This window comes from Podarcis liolepis (assembly GCF_965112155.1).
Source record: "Podarcis liolepis genome assembly, chromosome: 6".
Lineage (NCBI taxonomy): Eukaryota > Metazoa > Chordata > Lepidosauria > Squamata > Lacertidae > Podarcis > Podarcis liolepis.
In genome coordinates, this window is record NC_139559.1 from 24,723,672 (window position 1) to 24,745,609 (window position 21,938).

The window sequence follows — 21,938 nt, forward strand, 5'->3', positions numbered from 1 at the left end:
CACCAAGGGTTGAACCCTCTGCAATCACAGCTAGAGAATTCCAGACAGATGGCCATCCAACCTCTGAACCTCCAATGAAAGAGAGTCTGCCACTTTTGGAGGGAGTCCATGAACAGCTCTTACTGCCAGAACGTTCTTCCTGATGTTTAGTCGGAATCTGCCTTCTTGTAACTTGAAGCCATTGGTTCAAGTCCTACCCTCCGGAGCAGCAGAAAACAAGCTAGCTCCATCTTCCATGTGTTGGCTGTTTGAAGGTGGCTATGATATCACAAGCCAAGCTGAGGTAATTGTTTTAATCAGGGATTGAGTGTGTGTGTGTGACTAATTGCCCCAACTTCTCTGTCTGCTTACCTCCCACTTCCTTGCCCTGGCTACCCACTCAGCTACCACTGGCTACCCACTCAGCAAGGCTCTCCGTCTCCCCCTCCTCCCTGCCTTGCTCAGTGAAAGGCCTCAATGAGTCCCAGCAAAGTGGCTAGGCCAGGTTCTCTGCTGCCATGGTTCACCTTTACAAGTAGAAATGCTGTTGAATCATAGTAAAAAGCAACTTTTTTTTTTTTAAAAAAAGAAGTTTACTTTTAACTAAGTATGCCTGGAAAAACTTTCCCCTGATCAATTTTGAGATGCGGTAAAATTGTTTTTAAAACCCCAACAAAAGCCCTATTCAGAAGGAAGTTGGCAACTCTATGTAGTCAACTCTAAGTTGTTCTGTGAACCACTTGAGACCTCTGGGTACAGGGTGGTATATAAATTCAATAAACAACAAACAACAACAACAACTATAATAGTCTCTAAATTGAGCCCAGAGCATAATGTGAATACAATATTTTAGTCTTCACTTTTAGACAAATACACACACTTACGCACATACAGATATATATATATAAATTTTGGACAAATATATCTATTTCCGGCGATATTACGATTTTTCTCACTTATTTCAGAAGCTGTGTTATACTGCGTCAGACCATTGGCCAATCTAACTCAGTACTGTATACCTCAGGGGTAGGCAACCTAAGGCTTGGGGGCCGGATGCGGCCCAATCGCCTTCTCAATCCAGCCCACGGACAGTCTGGGAATCCGCATGTTTTTATAGGAGTAAAATGTGTCCTTTTATTTAAAATGCATCTCTGGATTATTTGTGGGGCATAGGAATTCGTTCATCCCCCCCCCCAAAAAAATATAGTCCAGCCCACCACATGGTCTGAGAGACGGTGGACTGGCCCACAGTTGAAACATGTTGCTGACCCCTGGTATACACTGACTGGAGGCAGTTCTCCAGGCCAGCTCTACCTAGAGATGCCAGGGCTTGAGCCAGAGACCTTTTTGCATGCTGAGCAGTGGCTCTGCCACCGAGTTTGATACAGCTTCATTCAACTAGTCCAGACGCCAAATTAACAGGGAGTTGTGCAATGCCCAGCCAGCCTTTCAAAATCATCCGGGAGGCACTGATCTGTCAAGGACTGAAGACAGACGATCCAACCAACAGGATGGGGTTAATTAAATTGCAACCACTATCTGCCTCTGCTTTGCCCCACCCATGCTGTACATACTGCATGGCAGAGCGGAAAGAGCCTTTTAGCCAAAAAAATCTTTAGCCCCCGAGGAAAGGGTGTGTTTGTTTCTCTTCTGAACTAACAACTCAACAGCTTCATTTCAGGAGCAGCCTGGGTTTTGCTGAGCTACTGTGGTTAATGGAATGGCTGTACCCTTTGCAAATAAAGAGATGCTTAGTATTGGGATGGCTTGATGAAGATGATGCTTCTCTGTTAATTAACTGCTGGGCCTGTTGAATTAATGGGATTCCTTGTAGTCTCAGCTGATGTCTTTAATTGCTTTATTTCCTCTCCCTTGCTCTGGTACTGCAAGGTTTTGTTTCTTCCATATTGTATTTGCTTTTCCCTCTGAGTTCCTCAGGCCAGAATTTCTTATGTTCTCTTACAGTGCTACGTTGCCCCCTCTGTGAACAGTTAAAATAGCAAAGAGTTCACTTCCCCTTGTTTGCTAACTTTTTCACAGGCCAAGGCCTTCTTTTTCTCCCACAGGGCATGCCTGCTAGGGGAAGCCAATTTTAAGTATACATTGCGGAGCAGGCGTGGGGAAGTTCAGGCTCAGAGGGGGCGGCAGCAGATATGCGGCCCTCCAGTCCTCTACACCTGGCCCTTCAGGCTCTCTGCTGGTTACACTTCTGCATCAGCTATACCCTCTCTTTCCCCAGACCACTTTACTCTGTATCACCCTTGAGTGTTGTTGCCTGTCTGGAATGTGTCCCTAAAACAACAGCAGCAACAACAACAAAACAATTGTATGTTACTGTGATGATAAACATTGAGGATGGGTGAGTGGGAAGTCATTAGTATTATAGAATAAGGATTATAACTGTTGAGTGATACAATGTAACTTTGAATCTTGAAATAAAATAATCTTGAAAAAGAAAAAAAGAAAAGAAAACGAAAACCTGAAGAAATCACAACCCCCTTTCATCCCCTCCATTCTGCAGACATACAGAGATTAAAGCAATAAAAAAATGAAATCACTTACCGTAATTATGGCAAGAACTTGTTGATCTGAAGGCATAGCTGCTGCTTCTTCTTCTTTTTAAAAATAATTTTTATCAAATCTTCCATTTTAACAATCCAATCCAATCACATTAAATATTCCAAATTATACAAATACATATCATATAATCCGAATATTCTGCCAAATTATAAATTTTTATTGGGACTTCCCATGCTTCAAGTTCGGTGGGGCTCTGATCATCTTATATCTCTACTGCTTTGAGTTTCCAATAGTTCCTTTAAATCTTCCTGTTGTTACCCTTCCTTCTAATCTGACAGCATAGCTTCTAGGCAGCACCAGCATCTCTCATATATGGGGTAAGGTGATCTTGCAGGTAAAATGGTCCCAAGTTGTCTGTTTACATCTTGCAGGAACTATATGGTCACAACATAGGCTAGTGGCCTTAATGGTTTCAGTTCCATCTCATTAGGCTCCCAGTTTCTGCAAAGCCTGAAGCTGATTGGCTGTGATCCCTTGAAAACCACCTTGGAGTCAAAGCTTGCTCCTCCCCTGCCTTGATTCAAAACTGAAGGGCAGCAGTGACATTGCAAAAGGGTAGAAAACAGCTTTGAAAATACCATGCCAACCTGTCTGGGGGAGTTAATGGGCGTAGGAAAGTCCTGGTAACCATTTTGAAATCTAAAACTTCTGTAATAGATTGCATTTGGTTCAGCAGGAGCTTCACCAGTGTTATATTTTCTCCCCAATTTAAAGTGGCAATTCCCTTTTCTCAGCCCCTTTGTCACTTGGTAGCTGTGTAGATTAAATCTAAAATAGAAAAATGCTATGGAATAGATCTGTGGATGTTCAGGAATGGAGGACAACTTAATGAAGCAGCAATTGAAATACCATAAGTATCCAATAGCTTTAATTTATACAAATATTATCTTTTACAACTTTCATAACACGATGCAGTGGAATTTCAAGGGCGCAAGTATAGAGAGATTCTGCTTTCCAATATTATTTCATCCAGTTTAACGTTGAGGTTTGAATCCAGACCAATTCAAACCTAAAGGGCTACAAAGAACTGTGCTCTAATTGTTGGAATGGGCTAGCACACATGAAAATCACACTTGTTCTGTGTATCACTCAGAAGGAGATGGTCAAATTCTGGATTTTACCACTTCAGACTGTAGGTGAGGGGTATATTTTTGTTCTCCCACATAGAAAGGTTTGATTCCAGAATAAGTGAAGGAGTCTAGGTTAACCTTCCCCAATCTGGTGCCCTCCAGGTGTTTTGGAATACAATTTTCATCTTCCATGATCATTGGCCATGTTGGCTGGGGCTCATGGAAGTTGTAGTCTGTATGGGAAATCCAACCGGAAGACCAGTTGTATATCAAGGAGGTAGTGATTCTAACATGATTACCCTTCCTGCCTCTGTTGCTTCCCCCTCGCTGGCAGCTGTTAAATTTTTGAAGGTGTGAGACCCTTCTCTGATGTCCTAATCAGTTGAGAGGAGGTGAAGCCCCCAACACAGCTGCCTTAATCAGTCTGGGAGGTTAGTGCTGGGAACCCTCTTTAATGTTGGAAATTGTTATTGGAAAGAGAGGCATTGGGAGGAGGTGGCTACCTATAATATCAGATGGTTTGTGATTTAGAAGCTTGTGCATGGATTGGTCAGCCACAGGGCTGTGCAATCCACAGTAAGGCTACCTGAGGGAGTCACTTCACCACTTCTTGAGAGCTTCCAAGTGGCAAATAGAAGTGCATGTCTGGTATGTATATATATTGCTTGTTGTTTAGGAGTAAAATCTTCTCACTCACTTGTGTTTTGTATTGCTTCTGAATCATTTTTAAAAGAACCACCTTGCATTTGGCGAGACATGATCCAACAACATCTGGAGGTTGCCAGGTTGGGGAAGACTTGGCTATACTTCTTTCTTATTTGCTAAATGGAACTTCCAAGATAGTACAGTGGTACCTCGGGTTAAGTACTTAATTCATTCCAGAGGTCCATTCTTAACCTGAAGCGCCACTTTAGCTAATGGGGCCTCCTGCTGCTGCTGTGCCGCTAGAGCACAATTTCTGTTCTCATCCTGAAGCAAAGTTCTTGACCCGAGGTACTATTTCTGGGTTAGCGGAGTCTGTAACCTGAAGCGTATGTAACCTGAGGTACCACTGTATATATCTGAGTAGCATGCATACACCTCACCACAGTAGAGAAGAAAGAGAGGTAGGACCACAAAGCACCATATTTCAGGCAAACTTTGTCCAACATTTGTCACCCCAATATTTTGCTGCCTGAGATGGGAAGCCCTACTTCCATCCTATGAGTGGACTGGTTTGGTGCATAATAAGCATTGTTTTTGTCTCCTGTAGTATTTGGGTAAAGGAAGGCTCACATACAAAGTCTGCACAGCTTGTGGTCCATCAAGCCAAATGCAGCCTATCAGCAATGGATGGAGGTTCACAATGGACTTAGAGTAAGAGAAAATGGAAGTCCCTCTAAGGTCTTCTAGTCCCATCACCTGCCAGTTTGGAAAATCCAGTGCTGCAGGTCTCCAATTGGTCATCTAACTTCTGCTTCAAAACCCCCTAATGAAGTCCACCAACTTCCAAGGTACACTCTTCTTGTGGTGAATAACTCATACCACCAGAAAGTTAATTTGAAACCCCTTTGTTGAAATTCGATGTTATTCGTTCAGGTCCTCCCCTATGTAGAAACAGAGAACAAATGAGTTTCACATCATCTGCGACAGCCCATCAAACATTTAAAGATGGATATCACGTTACCTCTTAATTGCCTCTTCTCTAGGCTAAACATACCCAACTCCTTCAACCTTTCCTTATCAGAAGGTAAACCTTCCATTGTATCTGCCTGTCTAGGCATGGAAAAACAAGGAGGAGGCTATCAAGCTTCTGGTAGGCTTTCATACACGGCTGCTGGCTAAAGTTCCATTCACGATTAGAGTAGGCCTGGTTATGGAAATATATATTCTTGGCATGAGCTAAAGTGCCTTCAAGGGGAAGGAGTGTAGTTCAATGGTAGAGTACCTGCTTTGCATGCAGTGTTTTCCAGGTTTAATCCCACGTATCTCAAGTTAGGTCTCAAAAACATGCCCTGAATGAAACCCTGGAGAGTTACTGCTGGTCAGTGTAGGCAGTGTTGCACTACCTACAAACAGTCTGACTCAGTATAAGGCAGCTTCCTATGTGCCCGACTCACAGCATGGCCTTGAACCCACCCCCAGGAGTGTTTTAGTCTCCCAAGAGAGGTGTGGGTTCAAATCACACTCCTGGCAGTCTTTTAAAAAACCTTCACCTATCAAGAGGCGGCTATCAACTAGTATTAGCTGTGACAGCTGAATGAAACCTCCATGCTAGAGGCAGCATTCCTCTGATTTTGTGCACGTGGGCAAAAAACAGCCAATGGTTTTTGTTTGCATGCCCAGATGCAGGCTACTCAGTTGGCTACCGGGGAAAACAGGATGCTGAACTAGACAGAGCCTTGGGCTCTTCTTATGTTCTTATATTAGACCAGCAGAAAGCATTTGAAGATAGCTGTGTCGTGCTTCGTAGCTGCTGCCTGGAGAAATAGTCATACTATAAGAGATGCACTATAAGAAAGTATGTGGATTCTGTTGAACTCTCTGTACTTTGGCTCAGTTCTGTTGACGTTACTCGGAGCATTACAGAGGTGGGATTTAGGAAACTGTAGCATTTATATTATGTTTTGTCCAAGAGTCCAGAATTTCTTCTCCAGATTTTTATTTTGCAAAGCACATTAGACTTTCTGGGGGAAATGAGATGCCAGAAGGCTTCCTTGTTCTGAATAAAAGCATGGTCTGTTAGTTAGAAAAGGAGATGGCTTTTCTTTATACTTCATCCATTTTCATGATTTGTTATAGGCCTGGAATCACTTGTTTCTTCATAGACTGCCAAAGACTCTGCCGTCGGCGTTCTCTGTCAAATTCTACTCAGCTGTTAGCTTCCCTCAAACAATTAGAGTTGTGTGACAGAAAGTGGGGATTAGGGATATAAGAAAGCATTGTTTTTTTTTTAGTTTTGTTTCACCCTGTATTCATTTTATGCAGCGCTGCTTACATTCCACTGCAGTCCACCTTCCCCACAAAATATATTATTCATCCCGCTGTCTGCTGTGTAATTTATGTTATTAATTACATAAATTATATTGTCATAACCCCAACCCTTTGTAATTATAGACCACACACCCTTTTCCTCTTGGTATGTTTTATTGTTGGCATCCATCTGTCTTGAGAGACAATGGAGTGTACTTCCAGGGGTGAAGTCAAACTACTGTGTTAGCAGCACTAAAGTGACCCCCTGAGCTGCCCAGACAACAAGACCCACCTCTCGGCCTCACTGATGTGGTCCAAAGGAAAGCAGAGCAATGTGTTTGGTACCAGCTTGGCCATGGAAATTGCTGCAAGGAAGCGTACAATATGCCATTCGACTGGATTTGTGTAGCATTTACTCCTTAGTCATTTTTTCTCCTGAAGATATCCCACAAGGCAGGAGAGGTTTAGGATCAGAGTTTTCCTTCTCCTAGATGGACTACCTTCTCAGGTTAATGCGGTCCATCTGTTCCTCACTCTCCTCTACAGCACATGTGGAAACCACCTTCTTGACCGTTGGACCCACTATTGGTCTTGTCCATTCTATTCACTGGAGTCCGTCCTTGCATTCAGACAATGTGCCTAACTCACTGAGTGTTTGAGACCCATCACCTGGTTTAGCCAGCCAGTCAAAGCCATTCTTGGGGGTGTGGCCACTGTCACATGTTGACAGCTTCTAGGAGCCACAGGTAAGAGCTCAGTGCAGGGTGGGGACCAAAGATAAACAAACTACCCCAGAAAGAGCATGATGTGTCAGTGTGGTGTAGTAGTTAAGAGCAGCAGACTCGTAATCTGGTGAACCGGGTTCGCGTCTCCGCTCCTCCACATGCAGCTGTTGGGTGACCTTGGGCTAGTCACACTTCTTTGAAGTCTCTCAGCTCCACTCACCTCACAGAGTGTTTGTTGTGGGGGAGGAAGGGAAAGGAGAATGTTAGCCGATTTGAGACTCATTCGGGTAGTGGTAAAGCAGGATATCAAATCCAAACTCCTCCTCCTCTTCTCTCACCAGAGGTACTACCTTCCCATAATAATCCCCCAATGTTTTATTATTGTTTCAGTAAATTGCATAGGTGTCTCCTATACTTTGTTGGTAATTGTGAAAACTTCCCTTTTTAAAAAGTATTTTTTCTTTCATTTCTTTTTTCTGTAACTTGTTTGTTGTTATTAAAATTTAATAAAAACTATTTGTTCCTCATTTATGGAAGGCCCTCCCTGGTGAGGTGCACCTGTCTCATAATTCGCCTTCCAGAGGAATTTTAAAACATTCCTGTTTACCCATGTATTTGATGGCTGAAGAGAATGTTTTATTTTCAATGTGTTTGCTGCTATGATCTCCTTTCGGAGGAAGGGTGAGACTACTACTAATGAAATAAATACTCCTACCTTTGAATATAGAAGTTAGCTGTCTACACAGCTATTTGCCACCTCCCACATCCATCTTCTGCAGGTGTCAAGATATCTTTTCTTAAAAAATATAGATGAGAAAAACCATCACTTCTCAACAAGAAAAACTGAGCATTGCACTAAAACAATTGACAGCCGGGGAGTTGCCAAACCATTTCAGTCCTATAAAATGCATGGCTTTTCCAATAATAAGATCACCATGCAAAGGGTTCCTCTTCATGACAACGACAATCTCCTAATTTCTGTTAAGCAGCCACCTGAATTCCTTTCAACTCCAGGCTTGCCGTCCTTCAAACTATTGCTAATCCAGTCACTTATTTCATGAATAAACGAGTTATGAATATGCATATGAGCCAGAGTAGAGCAGAGGCTGTGCTGTCACCTTACATACAGAAGGTCATGGACATAAATCTTCCCTGATGCTAATATTCCATCTACCTCGGCTACATATTGAGCTCCTTTCCAGCTTCCAAGCGCAGTGAGAAAGCGAGAGATCATAATTGGGTAGAAGCTTTCACGTCCTCATTCCCAGGTGGTTCTTTTTGAATGAAGTATGGAAGAAAGGGAGAGGCTAAAGTTAAAGAATGGGGTTAGAAAGAAATTAATATGCCAGACAATCACTGGTAGCTCATCAGTCACTTATGTGGATGGAAATGTGATGTCTTTTCCAGGAGGCTGACAAACTGGAGGCCTGATGTGGGGAGTTTTGCTGCTTCATATATGACCAGTTTGACTTGTCTTGCAATAAGACACCTCCTGCTCCCTCTCCCCCCTCAACCTCACTTCTGTACTCTGCACCCAGAGAATACATGCAACAAACTGGCAATTAACTGAGATTATTGGATTGGGTTTACCAGCTATTTGTCTTCCCCTTAAATGGCTGGCTAAGTACGGCAGGATATCCACTTGGAAAGGTCAGTGAGGCTTGAGTTACAACTCAGCTTGTCCCAATGGTGCTTTTCTCATTCACTCCTCAGTTTCCACTCTCTTCCTCTCTTCTCTCTTGGCAAATTTAAATCAATGGGATCTCCCCCTTCTCTGCCTCTCCTGGACCTAGGCTGGAACATGCTGGAACACAGACCTCTTCATTTGTTTACTCTTCAGCTTCTTCTCTGGAACAATCCCAGACCTACCTTATCAACTCGGAGATTAAAATCTGTGTATCTATCTATGTATCTATCTTTGTCTTGTTAACTAAATCAGGAAGAACTCTTAGAGCTTTACAAGCATCAAGCATTTCAGAAAGACAACTCTTCCCTATTTTGCTTTTTAAAAAAGCCTTTCCATTTTTTTTTAAGCCCAGGGAGTGTCAAGAACTACAGCTAACACTTAATTTTCCCCCAGACTGGAGTGTTTTGGAGAAGAATATCATCTGCATTGAATATTTGATTATGTTCCTAATAAAAGCACACATTTGCTTTAAGCATCTGTGCAGATGTTTCCATTGAGCTTCAGAAGCAGATCTTGCCTGAATATTAACTTTAGTGCAAGTGAGGAGAGGAAATGCAGTATCCTTCTACCAAAGTTCATCTTTCAGTGCAATAGGATTTGTCATAGGAAGGAGCTGAGGCATCTGGTTGGAAAACAGGATGTTGGAATAGATAGGCCTTGAGTCTGCTCCAGCAGGGCTCCTTATATTTTAATTCATTTTAAATTTGTATACCATCTATATTATTTTACAACCCACAGAAATGTCAAATGGTACAACAAGAGCAGAAACATCTTGATACCTTGTAACAATTCAAACCATAACTAGAAATTATAACCTAAATTTAAGAATCCACTATGTACAAAATCACTAGCAAACTTGTACCCGGCATAAAAAACACACCCCATTGCAGTTTTGAAACCAGTGCCATCTTGGTTCAAAATGGCATCCAAATTTCTCCAGACATAACTGAAAATATGATTCAAACCATTTCCCTCTATGTTTCCAACATCTACCTTGACTACCTTTCAGAATTTGACCTCAGCTCCACCTTCTATAGGGATGCAGGTGGTGCTGTGGGTTAAACCACAGAGCCTAGGACTTGCCAATCAGAAGGTTGGTGGTTCGAATCCCTGCGATGGGGTGAGCTCCCGTTGCTCGGTCCCTGCTCCTGCCAACCTAACAGTTCGAAAGCACGTCAAAGTGCAAGTAGATAAATAGGTACCGCTCTGGCGGGAAGGTAAACGGCGTTTCCGTGTGCTGCTCTGGTTCGCCAGAAGCAGCTTAGTCATGCTGGCCACATGACCCGGAAGCTGTACACTGGCTCCCTCAGCCAGTAAAGCGAGATGAGTGCTGCAACCCCAGAGTCGGCCACGACTGGACCTAATGGTCAGGGGTCCCTTTACCTTTACCACCTTCTAGTTTCACCTCACTCTTTTGACAGACAACTCAACCAAACATCTCTCTGAAAAACACCTAACCCTACAAAGATCCAGACCCATCATCCCCTGGGAGGCAAAGATGCCATATGGTGGTGGTGAGGACCCTTTTCACCTGGGCAACCAGTTGCAGCCAGTAGGGGAGCATGGGTGCAACTGTGTTGCTGTATTGGATTTGCAACACCATGTGTCACTGCCAAGAGGAGGGCAAGGTAGTGTGGAGCTCAGCAGGTAAAGTGGCACAGCCAACCTAACACTCTTGCCACAGTGCCCACACTATGCCAAACTACCACTGATTTGCACCTCCCAGTAAGAGGCAGCAACACATAGCGTTCAGAAGCCAGGAGAGCAATGTAGCTTCACTTGTGTTGCCCACCCATGATGTCGGCCAGAGGCAGAGGCAAAGGTGAGCAGAGAAACAAATGTGCATTTTATTTTTGTACAGGCGGCTAGTTTCTACACGCACTCACCCGCCCTACTATCTTGCATCCAGGCAACCCAGAAGCATTATCAGAGTTCAAGGCCACATTCCAGCCAGTCCAAAACACTTAAGGGGGGGTATGAAGAAGGGCTGCTGAGCCGTGTGGCCTGGGTGTGTGACAGAGGAGGAGGGAAGTGGCTGGGGACAGTCCCAAGGGCCAGGCAGAGATGCCTGCAGGGCATATTTGGCCCCCAGCCCTGTGTTTCCTCACCCCTGCCATAAAGAGTGGACACAATACTTTTTCATTTACAATTCCAGCACTGAATTGAGATAAAAGTTTGACTGCTGAATATGCTCTTTGACTTAGGCACATATTGCCTTGCTTGGGAGTGAGGATGGAGGAGAAATGGTGACGCTTGCTAATTCACATTTCCTTAAATATATATATATATTTGCATTTCTGATAGATTTCAATACAAGCAAAAAACAAAACACCCCCCCAAAGGTGGTGGGAAATAAAAATTACAATGAAAGAAAAAAGACAGTAATTGACGGACTTCCCTTCTTCTCCTTCTTTTATCTTCCACTTCCTCTCGCATTTTCTTAGTTTCCCCAATCTTTTTCTGCTCCTCCTGTGAACTCTGGTTCTAACTTGAGCTGCTGAAAATGTTATCATCCTGCTAGGCTAATTGTTTATAATATTTTTTCATATAATCAATAAATATTACCCAGTCTTCCTTATATCTTTTATCCCATTTCAGTGGCGTAGCGTGGATTGTCAGCACCCGGGGCAAGGCAAGTAATTTGCGCCCCCTAACCCGTGGATTTGCGCCCCCTAACCCGTGGATTTGCGCCCCCTAACCCATGGATTTGTGCCCCCTAACCCTACCCCCCAGATGTTGCGCCCGGTGCGGCCAGCCCCCCCTGCACCCCCCACGCTACGCCACTGTCCCATTTGTTTCTTATTCTAGTGCTCATATCTGCTAACTCCCCATATTCTAACTGTTTGAGATGCCACTCTTCTTTTATTGGTACATTATAAGCTTTCCATTTTTGTGCTAATTGTACACGTGTGGCAATTGTCACATACAATAACAAATTTATATTTTTCTTTTTTTTTTGGTAACTTCTGTTCTGATTATTCCTAACAGAAAGGATTCTGGGTTTTTGGGAAAGGTTTTTTGAACATATTTAAAAGTTCATTATAAATCATTACCCAGTAGTTCTTAATTATACTGAAAGACCACCACACGTGTTAGAATGTTCCTTCTGCCTCCTTACATTTCTAACAGTTACCCCTTATTGATTTCAACATCTTTGCTAATCTGTTTGGCATTAAATACCACCTATGCATCATCTTCATGAACTTTTTCTTCAGTGTGTAGCATGCAGTAAACATTAGATTAATTTTCCACAATTACACCCATAAAGCAAAGTCAATATTATGTGCCACATCTCTAGCCCAAGTTTTCATTGATGATTTCACTGTTTCCTGAAACAATATGCAACAAACTGCAGCTACCCTTCAAAATTCTCATCTCTTCGAATTTTGCGATGCATTCGCCAACAAAGAACTGTGTACAAAAATGTGCCTGTTAGGAAACAGTGTACATATTAGATGCATATATTCATGAAAATCGGGACGCGGGTGGCGCTGTGGGTAAAACCTCAGCGCCTAGGACTTACTGATCGTATGGTCGGTGGTTCGAATCCTTGAGGCGGGGTGCGCTCCCGTTGCTCGGTCCCAGCGCCTGCCAACCTAGCAGTTCGAAAGCACCCTCGGGTGCAAGTAGATAAATAGGGACCGCTTACTAGCGGGAAGGTAAACGACATTTCCGTGTGCGGCTCTGGCTCGCCAGAGTAGCTTCGTCACGCTGGCCACGTGACCCGGAAGTGTCTGCAGACAGCGCTGGCTCCCGGCCTCTAGAGTGAGATGAGCGCACAACCCTAGAGTCTGCCAAGACTGGCCCGTATGGGCAGGGGTACCTTTACCTTTACCTTATTCATGAAAATATCATACAGAAGTGTGATGCATTATGGGCTTGCAAAAATGTGTACACGAAGAAATGTATAAAGCACACTAAAATGCTAACAAACTTTTCTGAGGGATAGGTAGATGATAGATAGATAGATAGATAGACAGACAGATAGATAGATGATAGATAGATAGATATCTCAAAGTGATATGGAAATCACAGAATCATGGAACTGTAGAGTTGGAAGGGACACCAAGGGCTGAATTCCTTGCAATGCGGAAATCACAGCTGAAGAATATTTGACAGATGGCAATCCAACCTGCAAAGAAGGAGAATCCAACACTTTCTGAGGCAGTCCATTCCATAGCTCTTACTGTCAGAGGGTTTTCCCCTAAAGTTTAGTCTGAATCTCATTTCTTGTCATCTGACTCCATTGGTTTGGGTCCTACCCTCTGGAGCAGCAGAAATTTGGTATGTGGAACCTCAAACTGAAATGAACAGAATCGTCCATTCCTACAGGAGCTGTGTGTGCAAGTGGGTAGCAAAGGAGGCTGCCCTGCATGTCCCTTGAATAGCAGGACTCAGGTGTGCAGCAGGTAGGCTGGAGGGCTACTCTGATACTAAACAACATTGAGCGAGTGAGGCACATTTTCAGAATCTGTGGCACAACTTGTCCGACAGTCCAATAAAATATTTTCACTTCAGGACCAATCTTGGGTATGCAATTTGAAATTGCTCTCGGAAAAAGCTGGCAAACTGGGCTTGCAATGCAGGAAATAAGCACAGGCAAGTTAAGTTAGCCCCCTCCCCCCCACCCCATCACTGACTTATGAAGCCTGTGTCAAATATTTCCTCATACTCATTTCAGAGGAAAAAAATGGTATCCCAATCCACTTTTGGCTTATATTACATATTATAGCTGACACATCAGAGTAATTCACAGCCAATGCTACTGTCGTTTTTCAAGAGTGTGAATAGCAAAGTCTCAGATCTGAAAGCTACTGGCTATATTACAGAATTAGCTGCTAGATTGTCTTGGATCTGCCAAGCAATTATGGTAACTGCTTGGTTCCTTTGAAAAGGTTGCTTGACAATGTGTTTAGGACCAACAGTTGAACTGACTTGAGATGACATACTAACAAGCAAAGGAGGCCCCTTTATTTTAAATGAATACATAGCTTCTGCTTGCTTGGTTCTTTCAAGTCTACTTAACAGTAAGAAATAGAATTTAAACCACACATGTGGTTGATTAATGTCTCTGCAATGCAAACGTCTGGCCAGCAAAGCAGGCACAGGCCACTTTCACACCATGCACTTAAAGCACTACAGTAGCACTTTAAACAGCCATGGCTTCTCCCAAAGAATTTTGGGAGCTGTAGTTTGTTAAAGGCATAGAGCAAGCATAGGCAAACTTGGCCCTTCAGATGTTTTGAGACTACAATTCCCATCATCCCTGACCACTGATCCTGTTAGCTAGGGATGATGGGAGTTGTAGTCCCAAAACATCTGGAGGGCCGAGTTTGCCTATGCCTGGCATAGAGAGTGCTTAGGAAGCTTCCTATTCCCCTCATAGAGCTACAATTCTCAGAAGATGGATTGGTTGTTAAACCACTTTGTGAAACTGTAGCTCTCAGACGAGGGGAATTGGGATCTCCTAGCACGCTTAACAAACTACATCTCCCAGAATTCTCTGGGGGAAGTCATGACTGCTCAAAGTGGTATCAGAGGGCTTTAAAAGTTCATAACACCAACTATGTTGGTGTTATGAATATGGGAGAAGTAGGCCAAGGCCAAGCTAGGTGGGATAGTTGTAGACTTTTGTGAAGAATTTGGTCTGCTAGCTATAAAGCAACTACAGTGGTGCCCCGCAAGACGAATGCCTCGCAAGACAGAAAACTCGCTAGACGAAAGGGTTTTCCGTTTTTTGAGCTGCTTCGCAAGACGAATTTCCCTATGGGCTTGCTTCGCAAGACGAAAAATGAAAACGTCTTGCAAGTTTGTTTCCTTTTTCTTAACACCGTTAATACAGTTGCGACTTGACTTCGAGGAGCAACTCATAGAACGCGGTGTGGTAGCCTTTTTTGAGGTTTTTGAAGACTTTGGTGATTTTTGAAGCTTTTCCAAAACTTCTTTTAAACTTTTAAAACTTTTTTTGGGGGGGGGGGTTGGATTTTGGGTTGGGGTGTTTGGAATTCAAGGACTTGGTGTTGGGGAGGGGTTTGCAAGAATCTGGAAGCTTGTGTGTTTTTTTCCTGCATTTTTATGATTTTCTGTGACCATTGGGCCACTCTGCTGTTTTTTTTTAAAAAAATTCTGGATTTGAATTTCTGTGTGGTGGGTGGCTGGGGGAACAGTTGGGGAGGGGGTTCTTCAGCAAGATGCAAAGAGTGGAAGAGGAACCTTCTTCGAGTTGTCCCCCAGAGTCTTAGAAAATGTACTGTACACTTTGTTGATTTTTAAATGTTTTTCTGTCATGTTTAGAAACTTAATTTATTGTTCCTTCAATTTTTGAAATGCTCTTTACAGTATGTGTGACTTTAAAGAGCACTTAATAAACTCTTGTTGTACCAAATTTGGCTTTGTTTGGACTTTTTTTGACCATAGGAACGCATTAATTGAATTTCAATGCATTCCTATGGGATTTCGTGCTTCGCAAGACGAAAAATTCGCTAGACGAAAAAACTCGCGGAACGAATTAATTTCATCTTGCGAGGCACCACTGTAAAGCATCCATGGCAGATGGCCATCCAATCTCTGCTTAAAACCTCCAAGGAAGGAAAGTCAACAACCTCCTGAGGTAGTCCATTCCACTGTTGAACAGCTCCTACCATCAGAAAGTTCTTCCTGAAGTTTAATTAGAATCACCTTTCTTGTATTGAAACCATTGTTTCGGGTCCAACCCTCCGGAGCAGGAAAAAAACAATCTTGTTCCATCTTTCATGTGATACCCCTTTAGATATTTGAAGATGGCTATCATATCTCCACTGGATCATGGCCACTGGTCCCATCAAATAGAAGGGGAAGAAATGGAGGCAGTGAGAGATTTTACTTTCTTGGGCTCCATGATCACTGCAGATGGTGACAGCAGTCACAAAATTAAAAGACGCCTGCTTCTTGGCAGAAAAGCAATGTCAAACCTAGACAGAATCTTATAAAGCAGAGACATCACCTTGCCGACAAAGGTCTGTATAGTTAAAGCTATGGTTTTCCCAGTAGTGATGTATGGAAGTGAGAGCTGGACCATAAAGAAGGCTGATCGCCGAAGAATTGATGCTTTTGAATTCTGGTGCTGGAGGAGACTCTTGAGAGTCCCATGGACTGCAAGAAGATCAAACCTCTCCATTCTGAAGGAGATCAGCTCTGAGTGCTCACTGGAAGGACAGATCCTGAAGCTGAGGCTCCAATACTTTGCCACCTCATGAGAAGAGAAGACTCCCTGGAAAAGACTCTGATGTTAGGAAAGATTGAGGGCACAAGGAGAAGGGGATGACAGAGGATGAAATGGTTGGACAGTGTTCTCGAAGCTACCAACATGAGTTTGACCAAACTGCCGGAGGCAGTGGAGGACAGGCATGCCTGGCATGCTCTTGTCCATGGGTTCACGAAGAGTCGGACACGACTAATTGACTAAACAACAAAATCATATCTCCTCTCAGCCTCCTCTTTTCCAGGCTAAACATACCTAGCTCCCTCCACCTTACCTCATAACGCTTGCTTTCCAGATCCATAATCATCTTGGTCGCCCTCCTCTGCACACATTCCAGCTTGTCAATATCCTTCTTAAAATTGTGGCACCCAGAACTGGACACAGTACTCCAGGCCTTCCTTTGATAAGGTCACTATACTTTCATTGATGCAGCCAAGAACAGCATTAGCCTTTTTTGTTGCTGCATCACACTGTTGAGTCATGTTAAGTGTGTGATCTACTTAAGATCCCTAGATTCAGGAACTGATGACAAGTAATGGGAGGAGGAAGTGATGGACCAAGGTACAATTAGGATAGTTCAGTGAATGTTTTCTTTTCTTTTTAAAAAGGATCTTGATAAAGTAGGTGTTGTCTATGTAGATGCTGCTGAACATGTCTTATGGTTGAATAATCAGGACCTCTCTCATATGATCGGCTTCTGTTCAGAGAAAAATAGCCACTCTTGTAGAAGCTTAAGACTCACACTTCTATTTTTTCATAAGGTTTGGTGAACTCGAGTCCACTCCTTCAGGTGCATGAAGTGAAATCTTACATGGCAGATATCTAAAGGAGAAAACTGTAAGATGGAAGTTGAATGGCAATGAGATACAGCAATCGTTGTATAATTAGTGCATAGATATATAATTAGAGTATAAATGTAAATAGGAAGACTTTTAACCCACCGCAGTTGCAGATTGGTGATAATTGCTGAGATTATTGTATTAGCACCTGTGGTGAGGAACAGAAATATTTGCAAGGAACAGTTATAGATAGCACAGACATTCTGGCATTGGTCTCCTTATTAACACATGTGAGGCGATTAAAAACTATGAAACTGTTTAAAGAATTTGTGGTGAGTTTTAATGGTTTCATTAAATTGCTTTTAATGGCATTATATGTTTTATTGTTGTGCAATGCCCTGATGTTTTATATGGCAATATATAAATACTTTTATAAAAAATAATAATGCACAAACAAACTTTGGTCTCAAATTAGCCTTCACTTGATGAGTTTGAACTTCTTAATGAGGTCCTCTTTTTGGAGGTTAACCTTCATGAGGTTGCCACCATTGTCAGAGATAAGACTGCCTCCTACAAGAAACATATCTTTCTGCTGGTGGCGCTGTCTGTAGAACTCTCTTGCATGTGAAATAGGCCCTCAGCAGGCCCTGTTAGGAGAGCTGTAAAGACTTCAACCAGTAAGCAATCTTGGAACTTTATCATCATCTTGTATTCAGTTGGTTTATTAATCATATAATGCTTAATGTTTTGTTCTCTGCACAGTCTATTTGTCCTTCTCTGCCTGAGAGTCAGTTGCAAAGTAGTCTGAGTCTCTTGATCCCTATGTCAGTGTTCTTCAAGATGCCAGGGGGCTACAGCTCCCATCACCCCCAACCATTTTTCTGCATAGCTACCACATTGGTCCTGTATGTACAGTATCTGTGTGCATGTGTTTGGTCTTTGATCCTTGAGTTCAAAAAACTTCATGTTGCTCCCCCTCAACTGGCAAATGCCCAAACATTGTTCTGTTAGTACCTGAAAACTTGGCCAGACCAAACAGGGAAACATGAAGTGAACTTGCTGCAAGTTCTCCTTTCTCCTTGACGTAATCATTGTTCCAGATGGCATCTCCATCAATGTTACTTAGGGGACAAGGAATCCATTTTATCCATTATTAAGTTCAATCCAAAAGTTTTATAATAAAAAGGCTTAAAGCTCAGCCCAGTGAGAACTCCTACTGGGACGATTCATTAAAATACACGTTTGTCACCAAAAATGCACTCGTGCATCTCACTTCTCCTTCTAATTAAGGAAACAGGTGATATGGCATCATCCTGAAGTGTGTTTTTCTGCCTTCACCAATGGCAGCCAGTCAATAATGCAGATGAGGGCTGGGAAAACACATAACGTGGCAACATTACACAGGTTTCCTTAAGTCTGAGAGGCGGGGAAATGAGACTCGTGGGTGCAATTTCTGGAAGCAAAACTGCATCTACGGTAATGTCTGGCTTGAGCTTAACTCTGAATCTCTATGGAAATAAGTTCTGAGGATAATAGGGATGGGGTGAATATTGCATTAATAAGAAGGAAGAACTAAACAATTTACATGCACCTTGGAAAAGATCACTTCCAATTTAAGTTGGGCACAGCTCCCCTTCAAGCAGACCCCAATTCAAACTGGGGCTTCCATCCCATTTCCATTGCTGCCATGCTTTCCCTGCCAGTCCCTCCTTCCTTAAGGTGGAAAAACAAATGTTCTTGGACGTTAAAACTTCACACCCTTTTGTTAGGATCCCCCCCTCTTACGTTCAGAAATAGTGTAACAGCATTCTGACTTTTCAGCTGTCTGCTATATTTCACAACACAGTGTGAGTCTGCTTCACCTGCCAATGGTTGGAGCTATGAAGCAGAATTTTCAGTTGAGATCAGTGTTATTTTGCAGCATAATGTTGGCTTGATCTGTAACACAGTTAAAGGGAAGAAGCAGGAATTGATTTAACTGTTTCATTTTCCCCAAGATGAGTCCCACTTATTTGGATGAAACTTACCTCCAAGTTTGGACCTTAGCACTGGAGCATAACTCATTCCTTTGGTTGGGGAGGGAAAGGGGGAAAAACCATTATTATTATTTTTTTGGCAACTTGCATAACTTTGCTTTGTTGAGTGTACAAATTCTTTTTTTCTATGAAACGAAGGGGGGAAAAACCAGAAAGACCAGTCTGCAACTAGAAAGCAAAATGGTTTCTGTTATTGTTTCAAGGAATACAGTGAATCCAAGAACGGGTTCTGTAACTTTCCAATGGGTGTGAGATCTCACCTACCACAACCAGCTTTTGGAAGAGGCTATTATTACAAAACTGGGAAAAGAAGCACATAGTTTTAAAATATGTGTAAAGAGTGAACTGAAAATGCACAAGCATATCAACACTTTCATTGAGGCAGACGCACATTGTGCTGTGTGTATTCTGCCATTCCGACCCCTAGCTAGTGCTAAACAGAAGATAAAGAGCAGTAGCTGGTGATATATGGAACTGTGGTCTCTGTTAACTGAAGCGTTAGGATCAGATACCTGCCCCATCTCTATCGAAGTTCAGAAAATGACTTGGCTGAAATGCATGCCAGTTTTAAATTAGACAATTGCTCCATACAAAGCTTTGAAAAGTTATCAGGAATTATCACAGAACATTTCCTCAGGAAAATACGGGAAATGAAAACTGATTAATACTATAGTAATTTGACCGTAAATGGTTAGAAGGATAATTTAAAAGAATCCTAATATTTATGTTTGACACAAAACATCAGTTAATTTTCTCTCTCTCTCTCTCTCTCTCTCTCTCTCTCTCTCTCCTCTCTCTCTCTCTCTGATTTTTTTAAACCACACATCATTCAAAAATATTCTGGCTGTGTACGCGAAAATAAATAGAAAGGAAAATCAAAGTTAAAATAGCAAGAAATACATTAAACCCATCTGTAAAACCAGCATGAACAGTATCCTAGAATACTTTCCTGAAAAAAACCTTGGATGAATAATAAATTCTTAAGGAGATGCCTCAAGAACAAATTTTAGGGGCTGTTCTAATTTCCAGAGGGAGTTTGTTCATTCAGTGGAGTTCCAGGGCATGCGATTCCTGCAAGAAGCCCTTACTTGATGACCTCAAGGCTTAGAATCATAGAAATGTACAGTTGGAAGGGTCATCTAGTCCAACCCCCTGCAATGCAGGAATCTCAACTACAGCATCCATGACAGATGGCCATCCAACCTCTGTTGAAAAACCTCCAAGGAAGGAGAGTCAACAACCTCCTGAGGGAGACCGTTCCACTGTTAAACAGCTCTTACTGTCAGAATATTCTTCCTGAAGTTTAGTTGGAATCTCATTTCATGTAAATTGAAGCCAATGGTTCGAGTCCTACTCTCCAGAGCTTGAGAAAATGATCTTGCTCCTTCTTCCACACGACAACCCTTTAGATATCTGAAGATGGCTATAATATCTGCTTAGTCTCCTCTTTTCCAGGCCAAACATACCCAGCTCTCTCAACTGTTCCTCATAAGGTCTGATTTCCAGACCTCTTTACCATCTTGGTTGCCCTTCTCTGCACATGTTCCAGCTTTATCAATATCCTTCTTAAATTGTGGCACCCAGAACTGGACAAAGTATTTCAGGGGTGGTCAGACCAAGACAGAATAGGTGATAAAGAGAAAAATACATCTCTCAGGTCAGGTGGTCCTAGGCTGCTCAGGTCTTTCTCTAACACCACTAAAACCTTAAATTTGGTCTGATAGCTAAATTGCAGCCAGTACAGATATGTTATCAGTGGTGGCAGTTAGTCACTCGCAACAGCAGCCTAGCTGTAGCTTTCTGCTCCAGCTGCAACTTCCAGACCAACCTTAACAGAAGCCCCATATAGAGCATGTTGCAGTAATCCTATGTTGCAAGCATACCCAATTTTAATAAGGTTATGGCATAGAAAACCTATGGATATAAATAGTTGCTGAAGATGCAGGGCTAATGAAGCATCACTGAGGCTTATGTTATGAGTCTGCTGCCTGATTTTTCACCTTTCACGCAGCAGGTTTCCAACAACGGTAATATAATGTTAAATGTTAGATGTACGTTTTCATTAAAGTAAGCCCTTTTCCTGGAATATTTCCAGCAGCTTGAAAACTTGATTTAAAACAAGGAGTTTGGCTCAAGTATGGTTTTTAGAAGCTAAATAGAGATACAGCTGGCTGGCTGGAAGCGGGACCTGCAGAAAAATGTTGCAATCTCAAATGCCGCCCTCCACAATTCCATCTCTATCTCACCCCTCTTTCTATGGGTTATATCCCATGCTAATCCTAACTCAGAGCAGGGAATATTGAAATGAACGGACATGATTTACTGAGATTCATTAAATCCAGTGGGTCTACTTTGAGTCTACTCACTGTGTTTCTCTCTCTCTCTTCCTTTTCTAGCTGATCTATTCCATTGGGATGCTTTGGGGACCCTGCTATTAGGATCCCCCTCCTTAAGAATGGTTGTACCGTATGCATGCATGCATGCATGCATGTATGTATGTATGTATTAATTATTACTTCTGAAAACTTTGGGCTTCCTCCAAGTCTTCTGCTGCCTCCCCTGTGTTTGTGGGTGGTGAATAAGTCAAACACTCACTTTTGAGTGGACAGATTAAAAGTACTGTATTTCCATACATGTACACAGAGAGAAGGAAGAACCAGACATTTGTTGTTAGGTTTCTTTTAAGACCAGGGGCTTCCACCTCTGCTTGCTCAGCTCACCAATCCTGCCTACCTGTCAACCCTTTGCCAACCCCCTTCCCCTCACCTGGCCAATCAATGCCTCTGGCCTTTATACCCCTCACTTTACACCTTACTCTCTCCTTCCATATCCTCTTGCAGCTCACCCTAAGAACCCACCTCCTGATGGCTCAGCCCAAGGGGCTGGGAGG